At 36.7% G+C, this 15,536-nt stretch overlaps 1 protein-coding gene across 6 annotated transcripts in view; it reads left to right on the forward strand.

Annotated features, from left to right (window-relative positions):
* LOC109094668 (histone-lysine N-methyltransferase PRDM16-like) overlaps positions 1 to 15,536 on the forward strand; it is a 207,043-nt gene that overhangs the window by 781 nt on the left and 190,726 nt on the right. The gene's annotated exons all lie outside the window — the stretch shown is intronic.

Below are 15,536 nucleotides of genomic sequence, written 5' to 3' on the forward strand. Positions count from 1 at the left end.
TGCATACATGTCATGTTGAGGAAAATAGAGTCAGCTGTTTTCTTTACTCTTTCAAAGGCGACGAAAGTGTGTAAATCTCTTCTGGGCTCTGCATGATGTCTTTGCTTATTGTTCGTTTGGCTTTCATTTGTATTCCGACTTGTTTATGATAGGTAGGATTTGGCACTAAAAACTATTTTCTTTTATTAAGTGCCCGTTAAACTTTTGCATGCGATTATTCACTGCAATGTGGGCACAGCCTGCGCTCGTGCGATTCATTTAGAAAAGGATTCATTTTATTGTTATGTCTTAAATTGCTGCATTATCATTTCAGTATTTACGGACAATTACAACGAAGTAAATGTCGAGCACAATATACAATACAATGTATACAATCGATACAATGTTTTAATATCTCCTTCCAGAAGAAAATGATTTATCAAAAATAATTTATTTTTAACTGAAGATAGCTTAAACAAGTGGTATATGAAACAGATGCAACAGTGCACAGTTTATTTTATTTTATTTTTTATAATGATCAGCTTATGGGTATCAATGGCTATACATAAGATGCGACATGTATTAAAATATTTAGACATTTTAGTGTCTGAATATATGTAGGAAAGCACGCGTGGGCCCGTGACCTGTTGCCGGGAGAACATACAGCCTACTCAGTTTGTTTTGGGACAGAAATGTGGGCCTCGGTATTTTCTCTCAAAACTTCTGGAGCACACGAGACGTGTTTTGCATGACTTTTTTTTTTTTTTCTTCGTGTTTTGTTGTTGGTCGTTTAAGATTAATTTGGGTTTGTGTTGGAGGTCAATATAATGACACGACAGCTCTCTTGAACATTCAAACCATCTATATCAGACTTTTTTTTATTTGCATTTAAATGCATTCATCGTGTATTCCTCCGAGAGATCACAGTTTCGTTTTTGTGCTGTAGAGTGTGAAAGGCCTGATCACAATCATTAAAATACAAGCGCTCATTAAAAACGACTGATAGCGTTTTCTATACTTTTCCTTATTTCGTGTATACCGTGTTTCACCTCGTTGCTTTGATCAGTCAGTGTTCTGCTCTTCCAGATTCACATTCGACAGATTTACTTTATGACTGCATTCAATCTGTCTGCGATATCATTGAGTCAAGATGTTTATTAGAGGCTACGGTTTCCCGAGTTCGTATAAATTCATTACCTAACTAAATCAATCAGAAATAACATCTTAGCAAACTAAATGATATATATATAAATCAAATTAAATTAAAATTATTGAAATATAATTAATATTAATATAAATATTATTAATAATAATAAAAAAAATTATTATTATAAAAACATTAAAATGATTCTTTAAAATTATACGTTACGTTTTTTCTTATTTTATCCTTAAAATATGTCGAAACTATTTAAAAAACGCAAATTATGTAATATCAGCACATTGCAAATGTATTATTATTATTATTATTATTATTATTATTATTATTATTATTTTTGTCTCAACTCAACATTTTCCCGTCTCGTGATTCCCAAGAAATTGCAGGTATGAGCGAGAAGCGTCTTAAATATGATAACTTTTTATGAGACACCGTCGGTCACTGCTTTTAATTATTTTTGATACCTCAATGCAGTCAAATATCATAAATATAATTGTGTATAATTAAACAATATTATAAAATGTTAACCATCTGGCGGCTGGATCATCTGCTATTAGTGAACGAATCAAGTGGCCATAAACGCAGGTATTAGTCTACAAGAGCTTGATTCAGAATGTTAGGCCTTTCATTAATTTTTCGACGAGCGTTTAATGCTTTCTGGATGAGAATTAATATTTTGTGGCTTATTTATAAGCACCGAGTCACTTAGTTCAAGCTCTGTCTTTGATATGCTACCATACGATAGTTTCAGTTGAGTTTCAGAGAGAAATCGGTTTGTTCAGGCGCCAGGTAAACGTGCGTTCACCTAATACAGCCTCCCCCCCCTCTCTCTCTCGTTCTGTCTCTCTCGTGTTCTCTCTCTCTTTCTGTAGGTTTTTTTTAACCATTAGTAACCATTTTGCAATTAAGTATCTAAAATTTAAAGTGTAATTCTAGAAAAAAAAAAGAGCGTGCAACCTACGTATGTATAGCCTAACATTACTGTACACAATTAATTAACAATTAAGTTGGGGTGGCGTGTCTAATCAATAATGAACTCAAATGAGGCCTGGCTCTGTCACAAAAACAGTGTTGAAGGATTTTTTTTTTTTTCTGGTTTAAACAGTATGCGCTGCGTGACAATATATCCATGCATACAGTATATGACGTCACTGGAAAAAAATGTGTCCGAACACTGAAATACAGACAGATATAAACTGCCACAAAGATTTCATGTAAAAACATGCAGTTTTTTTTTTTTTTTTTACGATACACATTTATGCATTGATTTATTTATTTACTAATTTTTCAATACACTTGTTTATTATACTTGTTTTATTCTTATAACACAGCTCCTTTATTTAATTGGAGGGCAAAATTTTGTCAAATTATTATTATTTTTTTCTTCCCCTCTTTCACTTAAATGTGGGCTTTAATTTCCCTTGTTTACATTGCGATGCTGTCTTTGAAGAGAGACAAATAGTTGCGCATAGAAATAAAATAGCAATGGATAACAAATCAAAAAGTCCATGTGCAGCTTATGTTGTTTTGACACAAGTAATAAAATCAAGCCATAACACTGTAAAGCAACAATGGAAGCTGTGTGTGATGTCTTGCTAGAAGACACAGCCTGTCAGCACTCAAAACTGGCCTTTTACAGGCAAAATGGCTGACATTTAGCTGCAAACTTGCTGAATGTGTATGTGCTCAATATGCTTTCACACATGAGAGCTGGTGAACAGACTAATGGTGCGTGAGCCATTAGAGACATATAACTCCTCACACATAATCTATGAGATGTAAGTTTGTCTTTGATAAGAAGTTCTTGTTAAAAGGGCTGGTTAGATGGGAAGAACTGTCAGAAAATTATTTAATGACTGTGTGTGCAGTGCACGACACGAAACAACCACACACACACACACACACACACACACACAGGTGAGCACGTCTTTGTTTCAATGCTGACAGACTGACATATTGAAACCAGTTTGAATTTGTATTTGATAATGTAACAATCCTGGCATGTAGTATTGCAAACAGAATGCATGCACACATATTCGTCCTCAACGGGAGCCTGTAGGGCAGCCTTTGACCAGCCGGCCTGCTCAGTTAACCCCAATCTTGAGCGAGAGGAAAGGTTGATGGGTGTCTTATGTATGGAGCGCAGGCAGAGCTGGCACAGTTTCCTGCCCACCTGAGCTCAGCTCGCTGCGTGAATCGCCCTGTGCTTCCCAAAGGTGAGGCAGCTCGAACTCAACCTTGCTCACATTTGTCACACGTCATTCATTCTACTTAACTTTTTTTTGTACTATACTGCAGTGTTATTGTTCGCTTGTGGCACCTCTTTATGACATCACAGCAACTCACTCGTGGGAGGGCCTTTTCCGCGTGTGTCTAAACACTGTTTCAGCTGTTCTCTGCCGCACTGGAACTGCACAGCCTTTTTTTTTTCATTTTCCTTTTTCGTTCACCCAGTTGTAGGAACTTTTTGGACTATGTTTTGGCAGTCATGTGCATACCTTAAAGATGACTTTAGTGTCTTACTGTTTTTCCTACCAGCATAATGCATTTTATTTGTTTCTCAAGTCCTGTTTTTTTTTTTTTTTTTTTAAGAAAAAGTGGATATATAAGAACAGGCCCCCATGTTGTGGAGCAGAGCAGGGTGCAGCGTGCAGTCAGGGAAAGACAGCCATTACAGAGCTGTTAAAGCCATGTCTGCGAGAGAGACGTGCTTATCATGTTACAGCCCTGGCTGTCTGTGACTCCTTGGCCATGGAAGCGGACGCACTGGTGTGTTTTTAAGATGTTTGATTGAATTGTAGCTCATTATTCTTTCTTGCTAAGAGTGTTGTCTTATAACTGCCACTGAACTCTAAAGTTATAATTTATTTTGAATTATTAAATTGGTGAAAATATTTGCACTGAATTTTTATATTGAGATATAAGATTTAGCCTGTTTGCAATTAATATATATATATTTTAAATAATAATAATTATGAAATGCATCATTAAAATATTATAAAAAACATTATATATTTATTATAATAAAAAAATGGACAAAATAAAATAATCTAAACGTTTTATTTATTTATTTATGCATGCATGCATTTATTTATTTATTTATTTAATTCTTGATTTTTATACAGTAAATGTACACTCTAAAATGCTGGGTTGTTTGGCAACCCAGTGCTAAATAAATATTAGTTATTTTGACCCAGACAGCTGTGTTATGTACATTTTGTTGGGTTTGTTGGGATCTATCTATCTATCTATCTATCTATCTATCTATCTATCTATCTATCTATCTATCTATCTATCTATCAAATAAAAATTGCATGTGCCGTTAACAACATGAACACCTGGAAAATCAAGACATTCTCAGAATAAACTTTTCTGAAGTAAGCATTATATAATTGCTGATCTGGGATCAGCATCCTCTGCTCAACATACAGTACTCTCTTATATAAGTTCAAACAAGCACTGGTCTCAGCTCTGCAGCATTTCTGGCTAAAAAAACGTACACAAGGAAACTTCTTTTACATTATGACCTCTGAAAGCTGGTCGATACTGTACAAGGAAAAGGTAGCTTTGTACACCCACCGGGAAGAACTGTGAGAAATAATTAACCCTGCATCATGTGTTCAGGATTGCTAATTTTAGGCCATAAAACGTCTTGTTGTCATAGCTCCTGCCCAGAAAGAAGCGCCAGGAAAGATTCCATCCAGCATTTCGAGGCACCCAGCTGTGCTGCGTTTTAAATTAATATTGTAATGCACAGCCCACATTCAGCAAAAGCTGAGCTCAAAGTCGACAAATTTCTCCCAACTGTGTTTGTTTGCTATATAAAACCATCAAGGGGTTATCAATTTTGGGGTCCATTTATGTGCACTGAAATGAACATACTCAGGAATTTGTTTCCGATATTTGGAGGGAAACATATTTTTTTTCTCCTTGTAGCATGCGGCAACATAACTCTCTCCTGAAAGTGAACATGTTTCCTATACCAAGCAGGCTAGGCTGGTGCTTTTGGCAGTTTTCGGGATGTTTAGAGTGGCACTTGCTCACCCTTTTTTTGAGGACATACACAAACGTAATTCCCCGCCGAAGTTCCCATGCATCAGCACAGCTTACCGAGGGCTGTTTGGCCAGACCTTGATGTTGCATCCTTTGGCGATAAGAGAGTGGATGTCATTCCCCAGTGGGCCACTCAAGCCGAGCATTACCGCTCGCCGCTCACTTTCAACTTTACCAGCAAGCGCTTTTTCAAAGGCCTCCACATTTATCTTGTGAACTCATCTTCTGTCCTCCATCTTTTGTCATTATGGGGGAAGATGGGCAGCTCTGTCTCATTAGGATGGTATGACGTGCTGTAATGGCAGTTGTAGAGTCGTTTTGTACTTTAGAGATAGAGTGCTTCGATTTGCTTTGATAAAAACGTCTTTCATGTTTCCAAAGCCCTCGGTCAGCCCATCATCATTTCTCATAATTGGACAGCTGCGGTATGCTGGGATCCACTCTAATTAAACCATCATTATCCAGTGACTTTCTCAGCCTATATTTGCTTAATGCTTAACTTTTCTTTGTTTATGAGCGAGGGGTGGGATCGTGCGGCGTGTACCAGATGAATGCTCTTGCTTACTGCCCCTTCGACTATTTTTGTCCATGAAAATTGGCTTAATTATTTGAATGGCTGTTTCTCTTTGCTCTGCGTCGCAACACAATTAGTCCATCTCCCTGGCTGCAATTTGTTTTCATAAAAAACGAGAGTGTTGGCACGCTGATTATGAAGCTCTCGCTCTCGAGGGAGAGGCGGCACTATTGGTGTGTTAAATTTCATTAACTACAGTGCGGCTTACTGGAAAAATATATAAAACCTCAAGCTGCCACCATTTTCTTCAACCACTTTAAGGCCGACATCCTAAACAAATCATTACTGGCACACACACACACCAACCTTGGCCACTTTCTTGCACTTCATGTAAGTTTCATGCTCATTAATCTTCATTCAATAAATTAGCCTAAAATAAACAATTATCCTAAAAATCCTGTTTTGAAACGTTAATGCAGGACAGCATTTCTGCTTTTTTAACAAGTGAATGCTGAAACGTTATGCAAGTTTCAGGCTCAGTCACCTTCATTTAATAAATTATCCTAAAATAAATAATTTTTCAATAAATTAAATTAAATTAAAACCTTTATGCAAGACAATATTCTCTCTCTCTCTCTCTCTCTATATATCTCTCTCTCTATCTATACAATATATATATATATATATATATATATATATATATACATATCATAATGAAATAAAAATAATTTAGATGCATTTTTTGATGCATTTAATGTATTTTCAAAGGATATAAGTATAATCTCGTCTTTACTGTCACCTTTCGGTAGGCTACTGGACCTAAAGAGTGTGGCATATGGGTGTTTTCTCTTCAGTCAAAAAAAAAAAAAAAAACTAAAGCCCTCGTCAGGTTGTTAGTGAAATGCTGAGAAGGGGTTTTAGGGATTCAGCAAAACATTTCAAGATGGGCTATTAACTTCAATCTCGAACTGCGATTTGCCTGTCCGTGAAAGTGCAGACTCTCTCCAGTGAGGCTCCGGTTCCAGCGTAATGATGAGGCTGTGTGTGAAAATATTGAATTGCAAAAACATCCAGTGTGTGAGCTTGTGTGAATGTGCCTTTCAGCGCAGTGCTGGCGCTAAACTCGCAGTGTCTGAGTGATGGACAACAAATGGCATTTTGTGCTGGGCAGACGCCCCATCTCTGGCAGTCAGGCTATCAGCCGTGCATCTGACCCCTGGATATTTCACCGCCTCTGTCAGCCATCTGACACTGGAGTCTGACGCGTCCCGACAAATGAAATGGAAACCTGAATATGGCCTTTTGTCAGTCAGAGGCAAGTGTGGCTTCAGACTGTACATCAATCGTTTAAAAGTTACGCTTTCTTCTGAAATATTTTAACTGTGAGTTGAGGAACTGTATTTTATGAAGCTACATGCTACTCATAATTTAAAGTTGGTTACTTTTGAAGCCTTAAATACCAATTCAGCAACAGTCCACATCAAAAACACAATAAAACACTATCATTTATACACAGCATCAGCATTTAGCTAAATATGGTAATATTATTTTGTATATTAAAACATAATACACTGCCTGTCCAAAAAAAAAAAAAAGTCACCACCTGGATTTAACTAAGTAAATAGTTAAGATCCTCCCATTGGATAATTACCGCATGGATGATTATGTTATGTGCCCAAATAATGAGGTAAAGCACGTGGATATTCCAAGATGACAATGCCAGGATTCATTGGGCTCAAATTGTGAAAGAGTGGTTCAGTGAGCATGCAACATCATTTTCACACATGGATTGGCCACCACAGAGTCCACAGTCAGACCTTTACACCAGTGAGAATCTTTGGGATGTGCTGGAGAAGACTGCACAGCGGTCTGACTCTCCCATCATCAATACAAGATCCTGGTGAAAAATTAATGCAACTCTGTATGGGAATAAATGTTGTGACATTGCAGAAGCTTACCAAAATGATGCCACAGCGAATGCATGCCATAATCAAAGCTAAAGGCGGTCCAACTAAATATTAGAGTGTGTGATTTTTTTTTATTTTTTTTTTTTTTTGAACTGGTATATTGAAATAACATTTGAACCTACAGATTATTTTAAATGAATCAATGCTTAATAGAAAAGAAGGACATTTTAGGTAAGGCTGTTCATTACCTCAGTATCTGTGTATGCAATGCAATGTGATTTTATCATGCTTCACCAATACTTATTGTAAACAAGCAGCTTTTAACTGGAAATGCCATAATGTTCGGAAAACCGCTGAGTTATTAGTAGCATTGCGTACTCCCCAAAACTGAGCTACAAGAAAAAAAAGGCTTAACATTTTATAAATTGGAACAACTTTGGCAATTGTTTTCTTATCCTCAAAAATGTCTGTTAGCATTTAGGACTTACGCACTTGACATAATTTACTGTTAAGGCCTGTTCAAACCATTGATAACCATATAGATAATGGTAGCATTGTATTTTACAGTCTTGCTCTGCATATGCTGTACATACTATGTACTTATTATAGCAACTACAATAACTGGGTAATAACTAGGAACTTACCCCTAAACCTAACCGTAACCCATGTAGTTACCTATACCTGGTACTTTCTTGGGTAAGTACACATACTCTAAAATAAAGCAAAAAAAAAAAAAAACTATAATATAAACCACAACATCATAACATAACATCCATTATAACAAAACAACTACACCACACCAAAACTAAACAATACAGCAAAAAAAAAAAAAAAAAAAAAAAAAAAAAAAAAAGGAACTCCTTATATCAAGTGATTCTGTCTAAACAACAAAAAACACATACAGTAAATGTACTTTGCTTGCACTACCTCCAATAACAGGACTAATGGATTTGGAGCGCAAAACTGCCAAAATATTCTGATTGGCTAAAAATGGGTTTGTTCATCAGTTGGAAAAACTAATTTTCCAACTGATGCATCCAATGATATCGTTCCTCTATGTCACTATCGGTATAGCTGCTGTGTGGACTCCTGATTCTCATAGCATTAGAAATAGTATTACAACTTGTAGTTAAATTACCTCTAAAATGATTGTGAAGATTAAATATAATGTGAAGTGTAATATAATGAAGTAGAGAGCAATTAATTAAAGAACTAATAATACTGCATATTAATATCTATGCAAAAACCCCAGGTTACTTCAGTTTTTAATCGGTATAGTAATAACAGCTTTTATGGTGTATATATTAGGCAGCATCAAAGCGCGTGCATGCCTCCAGTTTAGGTCCGTTTAGAGGCCTGTTGCTGGTTCTGTGCAATAATGTCAATGAGAGGAGCTGTTGAATTCTGGGAGGGTCCACAAGTTGGCTGCATGTCAGGCCTCCCTCGCCCCCGCACCCTCTCGGCTACTTCCCCCGGCCCTTTTCTCTCTGTGAACCGCATGTTGGCACCAGTGCCCCTTTTCCGCCTGCTGTCCACTTCTTCAGCTCCCTTCTCTCTCATGTGTTTTTCTTCTTCTTTATTTCACTGCTCTGGAAGCTCCAGCACAGGCCTTTGAAAGGATGCGGCGCTTTGTCTCGGCAATAAAAGATGCCATAGTTTCCCTTTTCCTCTCCTTTCTCCCCGTCCCTCAGCGGCTCTTGTAAAAGTGCAAATTGTCCCCTCCGAGGGGTTGTCCTCCTGGCTTCAGAAGGCCCCCGATTCCAGCCTGTTAATTGCACTGAAGATTCCATCTCTGCTAAAAGAGCCGCGATTCCCACAGCCACCTGGCCTTCTTTTCTTGTCGGCTTTGATGGCAGGCGCCCCATCCTCTCCTCCTCCTCGTACCACACTTTTCTCTCTCTCACTCATTAATAGAGGTTTTGAATTGCTTTCTGACCCTGACAAACTGCTCTTGTTGAAAAGCAGATGAGAGCAGGAACAGGAATGAGCACTGGTGGGGGCGACAGTGTTGATGGGATTGAAGAGAGTTGGTGTGAGTATGTATCAAGTCTGCCGCTGTTCGGTTTGGAGACTTGTAAAGGTAGGGGTTGCACAGACTAGTCAGTTAGCACAGGACCGCTAGTTGACACGACGGATCTGTTTCGATTTGTTATGGATCACATGACTTCAGTCGCACCTGTTCTCAACATGGCGACAACAAGAGGAAAATGCTGCCGTCCACGAACTGCATATTCAAATATATTTAAAAACGTTTTGGATATTGATTAATACCGAAAATGATTAGTGAAAAACAGAAACTATTTGCTTGAATACATAAACCAGCAATTAAAATAAATAAAATATTGCAGATAGACGACAAGAACACTTTCTGTCTAGCGTCTAATTGAACTAAGTAAATTGTTGATGAATGGATTGTTTATGTTCAGTGGAAGTTTTTAGTTTTTAGAACTGATATATCACACACCCAACTGAGCTTATGCACATCCTTTTTTGATTGAAAAGCATTATTTGTATATAATTTTGGCAATGTTCATCCAAAAAAATTAAGCTCAGATGTGCATAAGCTTCGATCAATGAAGCCTATGATCAATCAGATCCTAACCTGTACTAACTGAAAGAAACCAAGTTGACAAATGATTGAATCCAGGATTTGGTCATAATATAACATAATGAGCGATTTATAAGCAATTTTTTAGGCCAGTCTATCAATTTTGAAATGTAACGAGGAGGTAGGAAAACCCAAAAAAATTAGCAATCAGTAAGTTTTAGTCCAATACAATAACATTAACTACCATATTCAGGAAAAATAAACTATCAAATCATATCATTAATTATTTTGAATAAATATGTATTTATTTAATTGGCTTTTTATCTATATAGGGCAGCAGATAATTGACAGGGCAGTAAAGGGACTTTTTTTTTTTTTGAAGAAATAATTTTCTAAATCACACATGAATTCCTACATGTTTGAAACAACATAAATCTGAGTAAGTCATAAAAGAATTCTCATTTTGGGGTTAACTATTCCCTTAAGAGGATCTCAGTTGGGACGTCTTAGGTCAACAACAGAGTGACAATCCTGAAACAAATTTGTTTTCCATTGAGTTTAATTTGCGGTGCTCTATTGAAACCCGAGCACCGATCAATATGTTCTCATCCCACTCCAGCAGTGCAGAGCTCTGCGTGAAAGAGCAAGAGAGATAGAGAAAGGCAGGCTCGAGAGAGATCAAGGCTTTGGAAGGTAAACAAATTGCTCTATTATAGCCTCTGTGTCTATGACATTATCATGGGATGGTCTCGGGGGAGAGGCTTTCACCAGATTAGAAGCGTCTACAAAGGGAAGAGGGACGTTCCTCTTGTCCACCCGGGAGATAATCATTAATCTTTTTTTTTTTTTTTTTTTTTTTTTTTTTTATTTTTTTTTCGTCCACCCGGGGAGATAATCATTAACTCCCCACACAAAGACACACGGCGGTCCGCTCCCTGGGCCGCTTCTGTTTGGCCCACTCGGACGCTCTGCAGAGGGCAGGACAGAGTCGAGCACACTCAGAGGTATAGCGCACGAGCTTGAGGAGGAAGTACACCTGCCTTTTCAAACAAATATTTAGGCAACTTTTGACCCTTTTGGTCTGACCTAGTTCAGTGTGAAACTTTATGTACAGCTCCTATCATTTTCATATATATATATATACTTACCAAGTCAGACTGATATATATATATATATATGTGTGTGTTATGTGTGTGTGTGTGTGTGTGTGTGTGTGTGTGTGTGTTTGTGTGTGTGTGTGTTTTACTTTTAATTTAAATTTTTCTTCCATTTTTTAGTTTTTTTTTTCATTGCATACCATTTGAAGTCTTGGTCTGTCATTGTTCTCTTGTTTTCAGAGGTTATATATTTTTGTGCTTATACTTGATTGTAATGACGACAATAAACCTCATCAATAACGGTTTGAAATTTTCTTATTATTTTTCTTTACCTGACAATACCTGAATAGTTTGATCTTGTAGTTTGATATTTGATTTTTAAGAAATAAATACAATACATCTATACATAATAGTTCACAGCCTATTTATTTTTAATTTTCCTTCAAATACTTATTTCTTCAAGTCAATAAATTGAATAAGGCTCATCATTTGCAACTGTGAGTGAGGATGAAAAACCATACCGAAAAAAAAGGATAAATAATATAAGGCATTTTGTCAGCTCTTTCTCATCAGTGAGCCCTTTCCTCTGGGCATCTCAGTGGATTTGTGTGATTTAAGGCATTTGGAGGGTGCAGAGGGCAGAGTTGAACGCACACAAGTCTACTTTGTGACTTCTGATATTTGCTTTTTCTCTCTCTCACTCTTTTTCTCGCCGTCGACTCAACCCACATCCTTCAGCTTGCATAAATTGAAGATCCGGTTTCAGAGTAGTGTTTTATGAGCGGTTAGAATACCAGCCTGTGTGGGTTTTTTTGTCCTCTCCAAAGCTGACCATTCACAAATGTCTTCACAAGGTTTGTGAAGATGTCAATTAAAGTTTTAATTGGAAATAAGTTATTCGAAAACAAACGTCTTTTCTTCCCGAGGACGGCCTGTCAGTCAAATTGAAGTTCCTGATGTTGGCATTATTGCAATTATTTTCAGGCTTTTGAGTTTTTTTTTTGGGAATTCCACACAGTCTTGCTGCACATTTTGTTGTTGTGACAACTCTGGCAACTGTTACGGCTTTGCGGACGGAATGATGTAAACAGGCAATACGGCCATGACTTGGATTCGGATTTCAAGCCAGTAATGCGTGAGAAAATAATTGTATATATAAACACACACAATGTACACTTATATACACAATACCAGGCGATTTCTATACAGAGCGCTCCAGTTTCAGTGTATCTGCTGTTGGCCGTGCAGATGAGCTCCGGACAGGCCTACAATGTTTTCTGTTACGTCTCCTGAGAAACACAGACTTTTGATCACACTCACACTGACTTTTGCTTTTCTAGCCAATTATATGATTCATTTCCTCAGCTATTGTGAAATGCGGTGCAACATGTCATCATAATAGAAGTCACAGATGCTAAAATTTAAATGCTGTTGACAGCTGAAAATATTAAATTATTTATCGTGATGTTGCTTATTGTAACTGCTTTTGAAATGGCATTGCTCTGTCCCTTTACTGCACCTATACCCCACCTGGGGTCCATTACCCTGGTTTTGTTTATTATTCTTTGGTGTTTGAATGGCATATTTGGAATGTGAGGAGGTCAAAGGTCATCGGTTTAGGTTGTTTTAGAGCACACCAGTTGCCCTTGCTACTTAACGTCTCGGTTACGGCGTGTGGATCAAGTTCAACTATGTATGTGTGTGTGACAGAAGAGCTGTCTAATTTTCCTGCTACAGAGTTAATTACACAGAAAATCAATAATAAAAAAAAATAAAAAAATAAAAAACAGCTTTTGGTCTGGTGTTTGATGGGTCAGATTGTTTTTTTTTTTTTTTTTATAATTGCATTTCAGACAGCCATAACTGCTGTTAAAAGGCAACAGAACCTATGTTATCATGTATCACAACATTTGACATTTGCAAAGTCATTTACATGTGTTATGTGTTTGAAATATGAAATACCATGAGTGCTCAAGATAATATAATTTTTGGTTTGAATAGACATATTCACTATCATTCACTATGTACTTAGTCAGAAGCTCCTAAATAGTTTAGACTTGATGACTTTTACCTCAGACCAAGACCTCTAGTAATACACTGTAAAATAAATAAATAAATAAATAATCAGTGAAAGTTAGGGCAAAAACAAACAAACAAACAAACAAAAAAACGAAACAAAGTAGTGTTTACCAGAACTTTATTTACATATTTTAATTAATTTATTCATAAAAAAAACAAACAAATAAATAAATAAACAAACAAACAAATAAATAAATGAAGAAACAAATAAATAAATAAATAAATAAATAAATAAATAAATAAATAAATAAACAATTCACTGAAATAATATACCAAAATATGTGTTTTACCTAAATAAAATACTAAAAGTAACCTTAAAAATCACAGGTCGTTAAGAGAAAGTCACATGATGCTTCCAAGTTATTCACAAGTATAGCTTTTCCACAAGCTGATAAATACTAATATATTGAAGGTGAACACTGTGTCGTGCACGCAAACACAAATTACCATCATGATAGCACACGACACTAAAAATAATGCAACAAACATTAATTTAACAGCATGAGATGAAACATAAAACCTTCATTTACATAATATACAAAAGTGCCACACAGAAATTCAGGGAATGTCAATTCATAGTAAATTATAAGATGCATTTCCTAAGATGTATAAGATGTTTATACTGTATAAGATGTATAATCTTACTGTAATCACAATAAACTTGACTCGTCGATGGCCGTTCAAGAGCCCTAACTATAGGAAAGGCACACGCGCACATAAACGTGCTGAAACGCTTAACATTGCGAATCGGATCTGTGAATCGTCCCTCCCTCTGTGCATGTCAGCACTCTCTCTTTTAATTAAAACTAGGTGTGGGACTCCTGCCTGTTCTTTTGACACCTCCCTATTTATCTACCGGACACAGTTCAGGGCGAGACCTGTGCAGAAGGGAAGATTTTTGTTTTAAGAGACTTTTCTTTGATGCCAAGTTCCTACTAAAAAAAAAAAAAGCCGCCACATCTGACTCTGAAATAACAGCAAATGTTTGTCTTGTATTGTATGGCACGCCGTTTGAAAAGCAATAAAGCCCCTCTTCCAGTGCCTAAAGCACCTCTTAATAAAATAGTCAAGAATAACTGCTTTTACCCTAATCTCTGCCATAGATTACATAGCTTGAGGCGGGAAATTAGCAGCAGACCCCCATGGCTCTCTCCGCGGCTAGCGCTAACGGCTGGTGAACTTTACGTGGCTGCTTTATGTCTATGAGGGCAGCGTCCTTTTTATTGAAATGATATTGGAAGCAACATGTGGCTAATGTGATCAAATTTTCCACGGCCTGGTCCCGATCAGGGGTGAAGAGGCTATGGGTACAAACACACTCATCGACAAATAAGAGTCCTGCTGCTAAAGGTCAAGGGTGTGTGAGTATGTGAGCATGTGTGGCTTTAAAGATTGTGTGTTTGCTAGTAAAATAGCTAACACTGATGCTAGAGACTGAGTGTTAATGGATAGTTGTGACTCTTTTAGAACCCATTTAAAATGCTGAAAAATGCATGTCTGTTACCGAACATTCTATATTACTGCAACAAGCATGTTGCTTGGCAACCATACAGCCTTATAGTTGGCATAACAAACTGTATCACCTGGCACTTTAGACTTAAATCTAAATAGTAATGCATAGTATTCAACATGCTGCAGTTTTATAAAAGAGACAAGCCATTAAACACAGTGCTTTACAGTGATTTTACCACAGTTAAGAGGGTTCGCACTGCACGTTCATGATTCATTGAAACAATGAGAACAATAAGAGTTGAAAATACTTATAGCACTTTTAATGAGTTTTCCCCAAAATTAATATTCTGTCATCATTTGCTTTTATCTGATATCTGATATATATATATATATATATATATATATAGATAAGCATATATAAAGGAAAGTAACTATAACAAAACAAAGAATCTTCATGTCAGAAAAAAAATCAAATGTGTTTGAAATTAAAATGGTTGGTATCTTTTCAAAAATTCAGTTTGATGTTCATGTCCAACTAAATAATCTGTTTGGAATCAGAAAGGAAAGTACTGGATAAAAAAAAAAAAATACATTTCAAATGTTAATAAAGGAGATACTCTGGAACATGTTTTACTGCTGAGGGTATAAAACCAAAATTTGAAATATTATTTTACCGAGCACCTGGGCTTTATATGGCCCCTCCTGTCTCTCCACGGGTTTGTACGCAGTAGTGGGGTTTATTTTCCCAAGC

The sequence above is a fragment of the Cyprinus carpio genome, chromosome A8, assembly GCF_018340385.1.
Source record: "Cyprinus carpio isolate SPL01 chromosome A8, ASM1834038v1, whole genome shotgun sequence".
Classification (NCBI taxonomy): domain Eukaryota; kingdom Metazoa; phylum Chordata; class Actinopteri; order Cypriniformes; family Cyprinidae; genus Cyprinus; species Cyprinus carpio.